General features: G+C 40.3%; 1 pseudogene across 1 annotated transcript in view; it reads left to right on the top strand.

Moving 5' to 3' along the window:
* The first annotated feature begins 777 nt into the window (after positions 1-777).
* The window catches only part of LOC144319972 (immunoglobulin heavy variable 3-23 pseudogene), a 110,291-nt pseudogene continuing 97,495 nt past the window's right edge, over positions 778-13,573 (top strand). Inside the window, exon 1 of the transcript XR_013385588.1 lies at positions 778-888. The product of XR_013385588.1 is annotated as an immunoglobulin heavy variable 3-23 pseudogene (transcript). The remainder of the gene's footprint in view (positions 889-13,573) is intronic.

Here is a 13,573-nt window from a genome sequence, read left to right as displayed (position 1 = left end):
AACTTATCAAGCTCAACAGCCAATCAGAATTGGGCAGAAATTGTGAACAGACTTCCTGTCCTGTCCTGAGATCCCACATCACACCATATATTAGGGAGCTCATCCACAAGCAAGAAGAAATTCTTTTGCTCTCCTAGATCTGCTATATATCAAATGAAATATTACAACAAAGAATTTGACAAAAATAGGGAAAGCTTTTATTCCCCTAAATCAAAGATTTCCGTAGAAATTAGGCAATAATAAAATAAAGGTATTAATATCATTCAACAGGAAGAAAAATAATTTGCTTTTATATGACATTGTCATATAAATGGTGAATGAGGACAAACCTTACAAAAAAGACTTGAAGTTAGTAATGAGCTCAGGGAAAATACAGGATATAAAACCAACATACACACTAAAGCTAATTTCTACACACTAACAACAAATTATCACTATACAATTTAAAAAACAATCTGCTTTACAAAGGTAACAAAAATAAATATTTATGATTAAAGTTCATTAAGGAGAGAAAATACTTTTTAAAAATGACCTATGTTAATGATAGAGTTTTTAAAAAGCACAAAGGCAAAGATAAATACGTAGATGGATTAGAACATCATAAATCCACTGTATCACCAAAAGAAAGTGATCTACAGTTGTGAAGTAATACTTGTATATAACTTCTAAAGTATTGAATCGAGTCTGGAGCTGACTATATAGTCAGAGGACATGCAAATTGGGCCCTCCCTCCACTGATTAAACCAGCCCAGCCTCGACGCTGCAGCTGGGAGAGCAGCCAGAGTCCCAGGATCCCCAGGTGACCCCATTCAGTGCTCACTACACAACACAGACAAACTACCATGGAGTCTGTGCTCAGCTGGGTTGTCCTTGTCGCTATTTTAAAAGGTAATTCATGGAGAACCAGGGACTTTGAGTGTGTGAGTGGAGGTGAGTGAGAGAAACAGGGGATGTGGGACAGTTTCCTGACCAGGATGTCTTGTGTCTGCAGGTGTCCAGGGTGAGGTGCAGCTAGTGGAGTCTGGGGGAGACCTGGTGAAGTCTGGGGGGGTCCCTGAGAGTCTCCTGTGTGGGCTCTGGATTCACCTTCAGTAGCTACTGGATGTACTGGGTCCACCAGGCTCCAGGGAAGGGGCTCCATGGGTCGCATGGATTAGGTATGATGGAAGTAGCACAAGCTACGCAGAAGCTGTGAAAGGCCGATTCACTGTTTCTAGAGACAACGCCAAGAACACGCTGTATCTGCAGATGAACAGCCTGAGAGCCGAGGACACGGCCGTGTATTACTGTGTGAGGGACACACTGAGGGGACCTCAGTGTGAGCCCAGACACAAACCTCCCTGTAGAAGGGGATCGGGACCACCAGGGGATGCACACTCCTCACCACTTCAGTCTTGAAGGACCAGGAGCAGGTGCAGATGGAGGTTCTGTGCAGGTTTCCACTCGGCTTCTGGGTTTCCTCTCCATGCAGCAGTTTCCCCCAGGGAGTCTCTCTGAACACTTGGTTATGTGTTTACCTCTTCAGTCTCTTTCTTAGAGACTTAGAAATTCAACTATAGCACCTGCACTTACTTATACTTAACATTTCCTGACCCGAAATATTCATCTATGAAAAATAACCCCATTCACATTATCTGAACATTTTCATGAGTCCTCCTGAGGCTCACTGTGTATCAAAAGACACAAAGATAATATGCTGTCTTGCACATCAGGGTATAGAGAAATCTGCAATCAACACAAGAGAAAAGAGACATTCTACAAAAATGTTAATAACGGCCTGAGAGGGAGGGGGATTCCCAGCATGAAATTGGAGGGATGTGGATGCAGAGGTGATTCACACACACAAACACACACACACACACACACACAATCAGGAGAGTATAAACTTTAATTATCTTCATATTCATGTCAGATGAGAGCCAGGCTGGCCTCTCATCAAGTCATAAATGCCTGGGTCGTGACGGGAGGTACACTGGCTTATGGTGTGTGTTGTGGGTCAGTGTTGGGGATGGGGTCCTGCTCCAGGATGGGCTTGTGTGGAGTCAGTGTCCCAACTGCTTCTAAAGAGGTAACTCCTGGGTAATTGTTTGATTTCTTATCTTGGATGGAGGAAAGGCATGTGGATGGAATGTCAGGGAGCTAGCAGGCAGTAAAGAATGCACATGGTGTGAGGAATAATTTCACTAAATAAGTATCAAACTGGAAGGACAAAAGAGAGACGTGGTCATTCTCAGTAGACAAATTTCTGAATCCCATGGAAAGGAGATGAATAATATATGGAAGCAGCATGAAACACAAAATGACAATACAAATAGGTCTAGATCCTACCAGATCTCAGATGGAGGCTGTCCTCTCCCCAGTGTCACCAGCTGATCATGTGTCATGTGTCCTCCATGTGCTAGAGACCAGAAGCTTCTATTGGATCCATGAGCATCCTCAAGGTGAAGAGGTTGATTGAAGGGTCTTCCCCCTGCAGGGAATAACTCGTGGATCCTTCAGGTGCTGACTGTCAGCTCACTGTGTGTGACATCTACCATCTCCATGTTGGGACATAATGCCCATGAGATGGGGGGAGGAGGTGGGGCCTTAGGGGAGCACTTAGGTCAGGAGGTGCAGCCTCATGATAAGATCAGAGCCCTTATAAACCAGGACTGGGAAAGCTCCCTGTGCCCTGGTCCCATGTGAGGTGAAGGGGAAAGGACAGGCTAGGACGTGGGTGTTCTCTAGACACCACACCTGCACCTGGGTCTCAAACGTCCCAGATTCCAAACCTGTGAGAATGAGTGTCTATTGTTTGATCTGCCCAGTCCATGTATGATGTTCCAGCAGGGGCACAGGCTAATCTCCACTTATTTTTCTTTGTTAAGTTGAATTTACCAGAGCGGGGCAGGAGGGCAGAGGAGTAGGGATCTCAAGTCACCTGTCCCCATCAACTTACCTAGGTAACTTTTAAATCATCCTCAAAACCTACTAATCCCTCTTGAAATTTATTTTTTAATAATAAATTTATTTTTATTGGTGTTCAATTTACCAACATACAGAATAACACCCAGTGCTCATCCTGTCAAGTGCCCTCCTCAGTGCCCATCACCCATTCACCCACACTCCTGCGCCCTCCTCCCCTTCCACCATCCTTAGTTCATTTCCCAGAGTTAGGAGTCTTTATGTTCTGTCTCCCTTTCTGATATTTCCTACCCATTTCTTCTCCCTTTCCTTCTTCTACCTTTCACTATTATTTATATTCCCCAAATAAATGAGGCCATATAATATTTGTCCTTCTCCGATTGACTTATTTCACTCAGCATAATACCCTCCAGTTCATCCACGTTGAAGCAAAGGTGGATGTTTATCGTTTCTAATGGCTGAGGAATATTCCATTGTATACATAAACCACATCTTCTTTAACCATTCATCTTTCGATGGACACCGAGGCTCCTTCCACAATTTGGCTATTGTGGACATTGCTGGTAGAAACATCGGAGTGCAGGTGTCCTGGCATTTCATTGCATCTGTACCTTTGGGGTAAATCCCAAACAGGGCAATTGCAGGGTCATAGAACAGGTCTATTTTTAACTCTTTGAGGAACCTCCACACAGTTTTCCAGAGTGGCTGCACCAGTTCACATTCCCACCAACAGTGTAAGAGGGTTCCCTTTTCTCCGCATCCTCTCCAACATTTGTTTTCTTGCCTTGTTAATATTCCCCATTCTCACTGGCGCGAGGTGATACCTCATTGTGGTTCTGATTTGTCTTTCCCTGATGGCAAGTGATGCAGAACATTTTCTCATGTGCATGTTGGCCATGTCTATGTCTTCCTCTGTGAGATTTCTGTTCATGTCTTTTGCCCATTTCATGATTGGATTGTTTGTTTCTTTGGTGTTGAGTTTAATAAGTTCTTTACAGATCTTGGAAACTAGCCCTTTTTCTGATATGTCATTTGCAAATATCTTCTCCCATTCTGTAGGTTGTCTTTGAGTTTTGTTGACTGTATCCTTTGCTGTGCAAAAGCTTCTTATCTTGATGAAGTCCCAATAGTTCATTTTTGCTCTTGTTTCTTTTGCCTTCGTGGATGTATCTTGCAAGAAGTTACTATGGCCGAGTTCAAAAAGGGTGTTGCCTGTGTTCTTCTCTAGGATTTTGATGGAATCTTGTCTCACATTTAGATCTTTCATCCATTTTGAGTTTATCTTTGTGTATGGTGAAAGAGAGTGGTCTAGTTTCATTCTTCTGCATGTGGATGTCCAATTTTCCCAGCACCATTTATTGAAGAGACTGTCTTTCTTCCAATGGATAGTCTTTCCTCCTTTATCGAATATTAGTTGCCCATAAAGTTGAGGGTCCACTTCTGGATTCTCTATTCTGTTCCATTGATCTACGTGTCTGTTTTTGAGCCAGTACCACACTGTGTGGTACTATTTCCTGGATTTTAAAACATATACATGTGCAGAAATGTATTAAAGTGAAAGGAAACATACCTTCATCAAGATGTGATTTAAATTTAATATCAACTGTAATATTTCATTTGGATTCTTTTTGTTCTTGTTAATGCCTAAAAATGCCTATTTTGATCATCACCTTTTTCTCATTTGGGAGACGCTCTCTTCTGTGTACAACAGATGTTCCTGAATATCTTGTTTTGTTTTCCTGTTGCAAGACAGACTTAAATATTTTTTTCCAGCAGTGGAGGTATGTTAGAGTTCAGTGTTCTAGAAGGGGCAGTGTCTCAAGGTCAATTTTACTTTTCTAATTATGGTAGCTATTACCTGGAATTTCTGAAAGTTTTGTCTAAGTAGTCTAATATTTTTTATGTAAAGAGCATTAAATTTTGCTATGTATAAATTTTTGTAACCTAACAGTGAATCAATATTTTCAATCAGTCCCAAGGGCTTCCTGTTGTTCTATTCAAGTGTTACAATAAATATTTGTAGAAAATAGTCAAAAAGAATAGAAAAGACAAGGAGGGATGCCTTGGTAGCTCAGAGGTTTAGTGTGTGCCTTCGGCCAAGGGCGTGATCTTGAAGTCCCAGGATCGACTCCCACGTCAGGCTCCCTGCATGGAGCCTGTTCGCTGTCTGCCTGTGTCTCTAATGCTCTTGCTCTTGCTAATCCTTTGTCTCTCATGAATAAATAAATAAAATCCTTAAAAAAATAATAGAAAGCATTCCTTTCTTTGTTGTAGGATTAAAGAAAGGTTATGATAAAATGATTACTTAATCTACATTCACTTGTAGCAATTACATGAGAATTTGAATTTTGTCGTGTGTGGGTTTGTCCATTCCTTTGAATGATGGTGCAGTTAGATGCTCCTACCCCAAGCTGAGCAAATCAGAGGATCCGCCCCCAGAGCATCCAGGGCTCTGCAGACAGAGAGTTCTGTAGTTACTGTGGGAGCTGAATCCAGGGCTCCAGAGCTGGCCGCCGTCACTGTGGTTGTTCCTCCTGGGGCCTCAAAGGGTAAACAACACCCACTGAGCCTCACGGTGGCCTCACTGGATAAGCATCTATACATCACTCACTGAGCCCTGCACCAGGCAGGGGGCTGAGCAGCAAACCAAGTGCTAACATCTGAATATCAGCACAACAGGCCCCTCTGCCAGAAGACAAGCTAGACGGACAGGGGCAAAACAAATTATTGACAAGTAGCACTGGACTGTTCCAGGGGAAGTCAAGGGACTTACAGTATACAGAATCAGAGGATACGCCCCCTTGGGTTTTTTTTTTTTTTTTTTTGGCTTTCTGTTTGCTTCCTCCCCTCTTTTTCTTTTTTCTATTTTTCTTCTCTTTTTCTCTTTTTTTCTTCCTTTTTGCTTTTTTCTTTTCTTTTTCTTATTTCTTTCTCTTCTCTATCTTTCCCCTTTTCCCAATACAACTTGTTTTTGGCCACTTTACACTGAGAAAAATGACTAGAAGGAAAACCTCACCTGAAAAGAAAAAATCAGAACAGTCCTCTATCCCACAGAGTTACAAAATTTGGATTACAATTCAATGTCAGAAAGCCAATTCAGAAGAACTATTATAAAGCTCCTGGTGGCTCTACAAAAAAGCATAATGGACTCAAGAGACTTCATGAATGCAGAATTTGAATCTAATCAGGCAGAATAAAAAATCAATTGAATGACATGCAATCCAAACTAGAAGTCCTAATGATGAGGGTTTTGAAGGTGGAAGAACGAGTGAGTGACATAGAAGACAAGTTGAAACCAAAAAAAAAAAAAAAAAAGAAGACAAGTTGATGGCAAAGAGCGAAACTGAGGAAAAAAGAGACAATTAAAAGATCATGAGGATAGATTAAGGGAAATAAGTGACAGCCTGAGGAAGAAAATCCTACGTTTAATTGCGGTTCCGGAGGGCGCTGAAAGGGAAAGAGGGCCAGAATATGTATTTGAACAAATCATAGCTGAAAACTTTCCTAATCTGGGAAGGGAAAAAGGCATTCAGATCCAGGAAATAGAGAGATCCCCCCTAAAATCAATAAAAACTATTCAACACCTTGACATTTAATAGTGAAGCTTGAAAATTCCAAAGATAAAGAGAAGATCCTTAAAGCAGCAAGAGACAAGAAATCCCTGACCTTTATGGAGAGGAATATTAGGGTAACAACAGACCTCTCCACAGAGACATGGCAGGCCAGAAAGGGCTGGCAGGATATATTCAGGGTCCTAAATGAGAAGAACATGCAACCAAAAATACTTTATCCAGCAAGGCTCCCATTCAGAATAGGAGAGATAAAGAGCTTCCAAGACAGGCAGGAACTGAAAGAATCTGTGACCTCCAAACCAGCTCTGCAAGAAATTTTAAGGGGGATCCTTAAAATTCCCCATTAAGAAGAAGTCCAATGGAAAAATCCACAAAAACAAGGACTGAATAGATATCATGACGAAACTAAACTCATATCTTTCAATAGTAACTCTGAACGTGAATGGGCTTAATGACCCCATCAAAAGGCGCAGGGTTTCAGACTGGATAAAAAAGCAGGACCCATCTATTTGCTGTATACAAGAGACTCATTTTACACAGAAGGACACCTACAGCCTGAAAATAAAAGGTTGGAGATCCATTTACCATTCAAATGGTCCTCAAAAGAAAGCAGTAGTAGCCATCCTCATATAAGATAAACTAAAATTTACCCTGAAGACTGTAGTGAGAGATGAAGAGCGACACTATATCATACCGAAAGGATCTATACAACAAGAAGAGGACGTCACAATCATCAATATATATGACCGGAATGTGAGAGCTGCCAAATATATCAATCAATTAATAACCAAAATTAAGACATACTTAGATTATAATACACTTATACTAGGTGAATTCACTCTAGCGTTTTCTACACTTGATAGGTCTTCTAAGCACAACATCTCCAATGAAACAAGAGCTTTAAATGATACACTGGACCAGATGGATTTCACAGATATCTACAGAACTTTACATCCAAACACAACTGAATACACATTCTTCTCAAAGGCACTTGGAACATTATCCAGAATAGACCACATACTGGGTCACAAATCAGGTCTGAACCAATACCAAAAGATTGGGATTGGCCCCTGCATATTCTCAGACCATAATGCCTTGAAATTAGAACCTAATCACAACAAGAAGTTTGGAAGAACTTCAACACGTGGAGGTTAAGGACCATCTTGTTAAAAGATGAAATGGTCAACAAGGAAACTAAGGAAGAATTAAAAAGTTTCATGGAAACTAATGAGAATGTAGATACAACCATTTAAAATCATTGGGATACAGCAAAAGCAGTCCTGAGGGGGAAATACATATTAATACATGCATCCATCCAAAACTGGAGAGAACTCAAGTACAAAAGCTAACCTTACACATAAAGGAGCTACAGAAAAAACGACAAATAGATCCTACACCCAGCAGAAGAAGAGAGTTAATTAAGACTCGAGCAGAACTCAATGAAATCTAGACCAGAAGAACTGTGGAACAGATTAGCAAAACCAGGAGACGGTTCTTTGAAAGAATTAGTGAGATAGATAAACCACTAACCTGTCTAATTAAAAAGAAGAGAGAGAAGACTCAAATTAATAAAATCATGAATGAGAAAGGAGTCATCACTATTACACCAGGGAAATAAAAACGATTTTAAAAACATATTATGAACAGCTATACGCCAATAAATTAAGCAATCTAGAAGAAATGGACGCATTCCTGGAAAGCCACAAACTACCAAAACTGAAACTGGAAGAAATAGAAAATCTGAACAGGCCAATAACCAGAGAGAATATTGAAGCAGCCATCAAAAACCTCCCAAGACACAAATGTATAAGCCCAGATGGCTTCCCTGGGAAATTGTATCAAACTTTTAAAGAAGAAACCATACCTATTCTATTAAAGCTGTTTGGAAAGATATAAAGAGTTGGAGCACTTCCAAATTCGTTCTATGAGGCCAGCATCACCTTATTTCCCAAACCAGACAAAGACCCCACCAAAAAGGAGAATTACAGACCAATATCCCTGATGAACATGGATGCAAAAATTCTCAACAATATACTACCAATTAGGATCCAAGGGGACATTAAGAAAATTATTCACCATGACCAAGTAGGATTTATTCCTGGGACACAAGGCTGGTTCAACCCTCGTAAAACAATCAATGTGATTCATCCTATGAGCAAGAGAAAAACCAAGAACCATATGATCCTCTCATTAGATGCAGAGAAATTATTTGACAAAAGACAGACTCCACTCCTGATGAAAACTCTTCAGAGTGTAGGGATAGAGGGAACATTCCTCAACATCTTAAAAGCCATCTACAAAAAGCCCACAGCAAATATCTTTCTGAATGGAGAAGCACTGGGAGCCTTTCCCCTAAGATCAGGAACAAGACAGGGATGTCCATTCTCAACAATGCTATTCAATATAGGACTGGAAGTCCTAGCCTCAACAATCAGTCAACAAAAAGACATTAAAGTCACTCAAATTGGCAAAGAAGAAGTCAAACTCTCCCTCTTCACTGATGACATGATACACTATGTAGAAAACCCAAAAGTCTCCTCCCCAAGATTGCTAGAACCCATACAGCATTTGGTAGTGTGGCAGGATACAAAATCAATGCCCAGAAATCAGTGGCATTTCTATACACTAACAATGAGACTGAAGAAAGAGAAATTGAGGAGTCAATCCCATTTACAACTGCACCCAAATGCATAAGATACCTAGGAATAAGCCTAACCAAAGAGGTAAAGGATCTATACCCTAAAAACTATAGAACGCTTCTGAAACAAATTGAAGAAGACACAAAGAGATTGAAAAATATTCCATGCTCATGGATTGGCAGAATTAATAATGTGAAAATGTCAATGGTACCCAGGGCAATTTACACGTTTAATGCAATCCCTATCAAAATACCATGGACTAAAAAAAAAATACCATTGACTTTCTTCAGAGAGTTAGAACAAATTATTTTAAAATTTGTGTGGAATCAGAAAAGACCCTGAATAGCCAGGGGAAATTTAAAAAAGAAAACCATAGCTGGGGGCATCACAATGCCAGATTTCAGGTTGTACTACAAAGCTGTGGTCATCAAGACAATGCGGTACTGGCACAAAAACAGACACATAGATCAATGGAACAGAATAAAGAACCCAGAAGTGGACTCTGAACTTTATGGTCAACTAATATTCGATAAAGGAGGAAAGACTATCCATTGGAAGAAAGACAGTCTCTTCAATAAATGGTGCTGGGAATATTGGACATGCACATGCAGAAGAATGAAGATAGAACACTCTCTTGCACCCTACACAAGGATAAACTCAAAATGAATGAAAGATATAAATGTGAGACAAGATTCCATCAAAACCCTAGGGGAGAACACAGTCAACAACCTTTTTGAACTCGGCCACAGTAACTTCCTGCAAGATACACCCACGAAGACAAAAGAAATGAAAGCAAAAATGAACTATTGGGACTTCATCAAGATAAGAAGCTTTTACACAGCAAAGGATTCAGTCAACAAAACTAACAAGCATCCCACAGAATGGGATATGATATTTGCAAATGACATATCAGATAAAGGGCTAGTTTCCAAGATCTACAAAGAACTTATTATTTTTTTTTAAATTTTTATTTATTTATGATAGAGAGAGAGAGAGAGAGAGGCAGAGACACACAGGCAGAGGGAGAAGCAGGCTCCATGCACCGGGAGCCTGACGTGGGATTCGATCCCGGGTCTCCAGGATCGCGCCCTGGGCCAAAGGCAGGCGCCAAACCGCTGCGCCACCCAGGGATCCCTATAAAGAACTTATTAAACTCAACACCAAAGAAGCAAACAATCCAATCATGAAATGGGCAAAAGACATGAACAGAAATCTCACAGAGGAAGACATAGACATGGCCAACATGCACCTGAGAAAATGCTCTGCATCACTTGCCATCAGGGAAATACAAATCAAAACCACAATGAGATACCACCTCACACTAGTGAGAATGGGGAAAATTAACAAGGCAGGAAACCACAGATGTTGGAGGGGATGCGGAGAAAAGGGAACCCTCTTACACTGTTGGTGGGAATGTGAACTGGTGCAGCCACTCTGGAAAACTGTGTGGAGGTTCCTCAAAGAGTTAAAAATAGACCTGTTCTATGACCCAGCAATTGCATTGTTGGGGATTTACCCCAAAGATACAAATGCAATGAAACTCCGGGACACCTGCACCCCGATGTTTCTAGCAGCAATGGCCACGATAGCCAAACTGTGGAAGGAGCCTCGGTGTCCAACGAAAGATGAATGCATAAAGAACATGTGGTTTATGTATATAATGGAATATTACTCAGCCATTAGAGACGACAAATACCCACCATTTGCTTCAACGTGGATGGAACTGGAGGGTATTATGCTGAGTGAAGTAAGTCAATCGGAGAAGGACAAACATTATATGTTCTCATTCACTTGGGGAATATAAATAATAGTGAAAGGGAATATAAGGGAAGGGGGAAGAAATGTGTGGGAAATATCAGAAAGGGAGACAGAACGTAAAGACTGCTAACTCTGGGAAAAGAACTAAGGGTGGTAGAAGGGGAGGAGGGCGGGGGGTGGGAGTGAATGGGTGACGGGCACTGGGGGTTATTCTGTATGTTAGTAAATTGAACACCAATAGAAAATAAATTAAAAAAATAAAAGAACTGATTAAACTCAACACCAAAGAAAAAACAATCCAATCCTGAAATGGGCAAATGACATTAAGAGAAAACTCACAGAGGAAGACATAGACATGGCCAACATGCACATGAGAAAATGCTCTGCATCAATTGCCATCAGAGAAATACAAATCAAAACCACAATGAGATAACACCTCACACCAGTGAGAATGGGGAACATTAACAAGCAGGAAACCACAAATGTTGGAGAGGATGCGGAGAAAAGGGAACCCCCTTACACTCTTGGTGGGAATGTGAACTGGTGCAGCCACTCTGGAAAACTGTGTGGATTTCCTCAAAGAGTTAAAAATAGACCTGTTCTATGACCCTGCAATTGCCCTGTTTGGGATTTACGCCAAAGATACAGATGCAATGAAACGCCAGGACACCTGCACCCCGATGTTTCTAGCAATGTCCACAATAGCCAAACTGTGGAAGGAGCCTCAGTGTCCATCGAAAGATGAATGGATAAAGAAGATGTGGTTTATGTATACAGTGGAATATTACTCAGCCATTAGAAACGACAAATACCCACCATTTGCTTCAACTTGGATGGAACTCGAGGGTATTATGCTGAGTGAAGTAAGTCAATCGGAGAAGGACAAACAGTGTATGTTCTCATTCATTTGGTGAATATAAATAATAGTGAAAGGGAATATAAGGGAAGGGAGAAGAAACGTGTGGGAAATATCAGAAAGGGTGACAGAACATAAAGACTCCTAACTCTGGGAAACAAACTAGGGGTGGTGGAAGGGGAGGATGGCAAGGGTGGGGTGAATGTGTGAATGGGAATGTGAGGGGGGCACTTGACAGGATGAGCACTGGGTTTTATTCTGTATGTTGGTAAATTGAACACCAATTAAAAATAAATTTAGTAAAAAGAAAGAAAGAAAAAGAAAGAGAAGAAAGAAAGAAGATGAAAGAAAGAAAGAAAGAAAGGAAGAAAGAAAGAAAGAAAGAAAGAAAGAAAGAAAGAAAGAAAGAAGAAAGAAAGAAAGAAAGAAAGAAAGAAAGAAAGAAAGGAAGAAAGAAAGAAAGAAAGAAAGAGATTCATCTATGAAGGCAAGACAAACAAGAGCAAAATTGAATTATTGCATCTCCATCTAGATAAAAAGCTTTTGCACATCAATAAAACAGTCAACAAAACTAAAATACAACCTACAGAATGGGAGCAGATATTTTCAAATTATCTATCAGATAAAGGGCTAGTATCCAAGATCTATAAAGAACTTATTAAACTCAATAGCAAAGAACAAAAGAATCTGAGTAGGCTCAGAAGGGTCAGTGAACTATAAAAAAAAAATAAACCTATTATTTCTATAAAAGAATTCTGTAGAAAAAAGAAAATCAAGGACTGGATGCAATTTATAATTACACCAGAAATCATCAGGTAATGAGGAAAATCCTAACCAAAGAGCCATGGTTGTATGGTCTGAACATTCCAGAATTAGAAGAATGAATATTGATAAAATATCTGTGCTACCAAAAGCCAGTGACATATTCAAAGCTATCTGTATTTAAATATCACCAGAATTTTTCAGAGAGCTAAAGAAAAGAATCAGAAAAATTTTAGGGAACCAAAAGAGCTCAAATAGCCAAAGCAATCCTGAAAAAGTAAAGCAAGGCTGTAGACATCCTGATTCTGGTTGTCAAGGTAAATTACAACGTTGTGATAATCAGTACTCTATGGCACTGGCACAAATACAGAAGTATAGATAAATAGAAAAGTTTGAGATCCCAGAAATGGAACCTGAAGTCTGTGGTCATAAATCCTGACAAAGAAGGAAAGCATATCCAATGGAATAAAAAGAAAGTCTCTTGAACAAATGGCATTGGGAATATTGGAGACCCACATGCAGAAGAATGAAAGGGGTCACTTTTCTTACATCATTCACAGCAATGGACTCAAAGTTGATGAAAGACCTAAATGAGTTGGGAAACCATCAGAATCCTCAGGAAAACACAGGCAGCACCTTTTCTACCTCATCTATAACCACTTCTAGACGTGTCTCCAGAGGCAAAGGAAAGAAAAGGAAAATGAAGCATGGGGACTTCATCAAGGAAAGAGCATTTTCACAGCAAAGGAATCACTCAGTCTAATTGAAAGGCAACCTACAGAATGGGAGAAGATATTTGGAAATGTCTTTTCAGATTAAAGGTTCGAATTCCTATCTAAAATGAATGTATCAAGCTCAACAGCCACCAGTATCTCCAATGAGAATAGAGCAGAAGTTGTGAAAAGACTTCCTATCTCCCTTTCTGATATTTCCTACGCATTAAAGATTCCTAACTCTGGGAAATGAACTAGGGGTGGTGGAAGGGGAGGAGGGTGGGGGGTGGGGTGAATGTGTGATGGGCACTGAGGGGGGCACTTGACGGGACGAGCACCGGGTGTTATTCTGTATGTTGGCATATTGAA

The sequence above is a fragment of the Canis aureus genome, chromosome 9 (assembly GCF_053574225.1).
Source record: "Canis aureus isolate CA01 chromosome 9, VMU_Caureus_v.1.0, whole genome shotgun sequence".
Lineage (NCBI taxonomy): Eukaryota > Metazoa > Chordata > Mammalia > Carnivora > Canidae > Canis > Canis aureus.
Note: the sequence above shows the minus strand (reverse complement) of the source record. Positions and strands in the feature narration are given on the sequence as shown.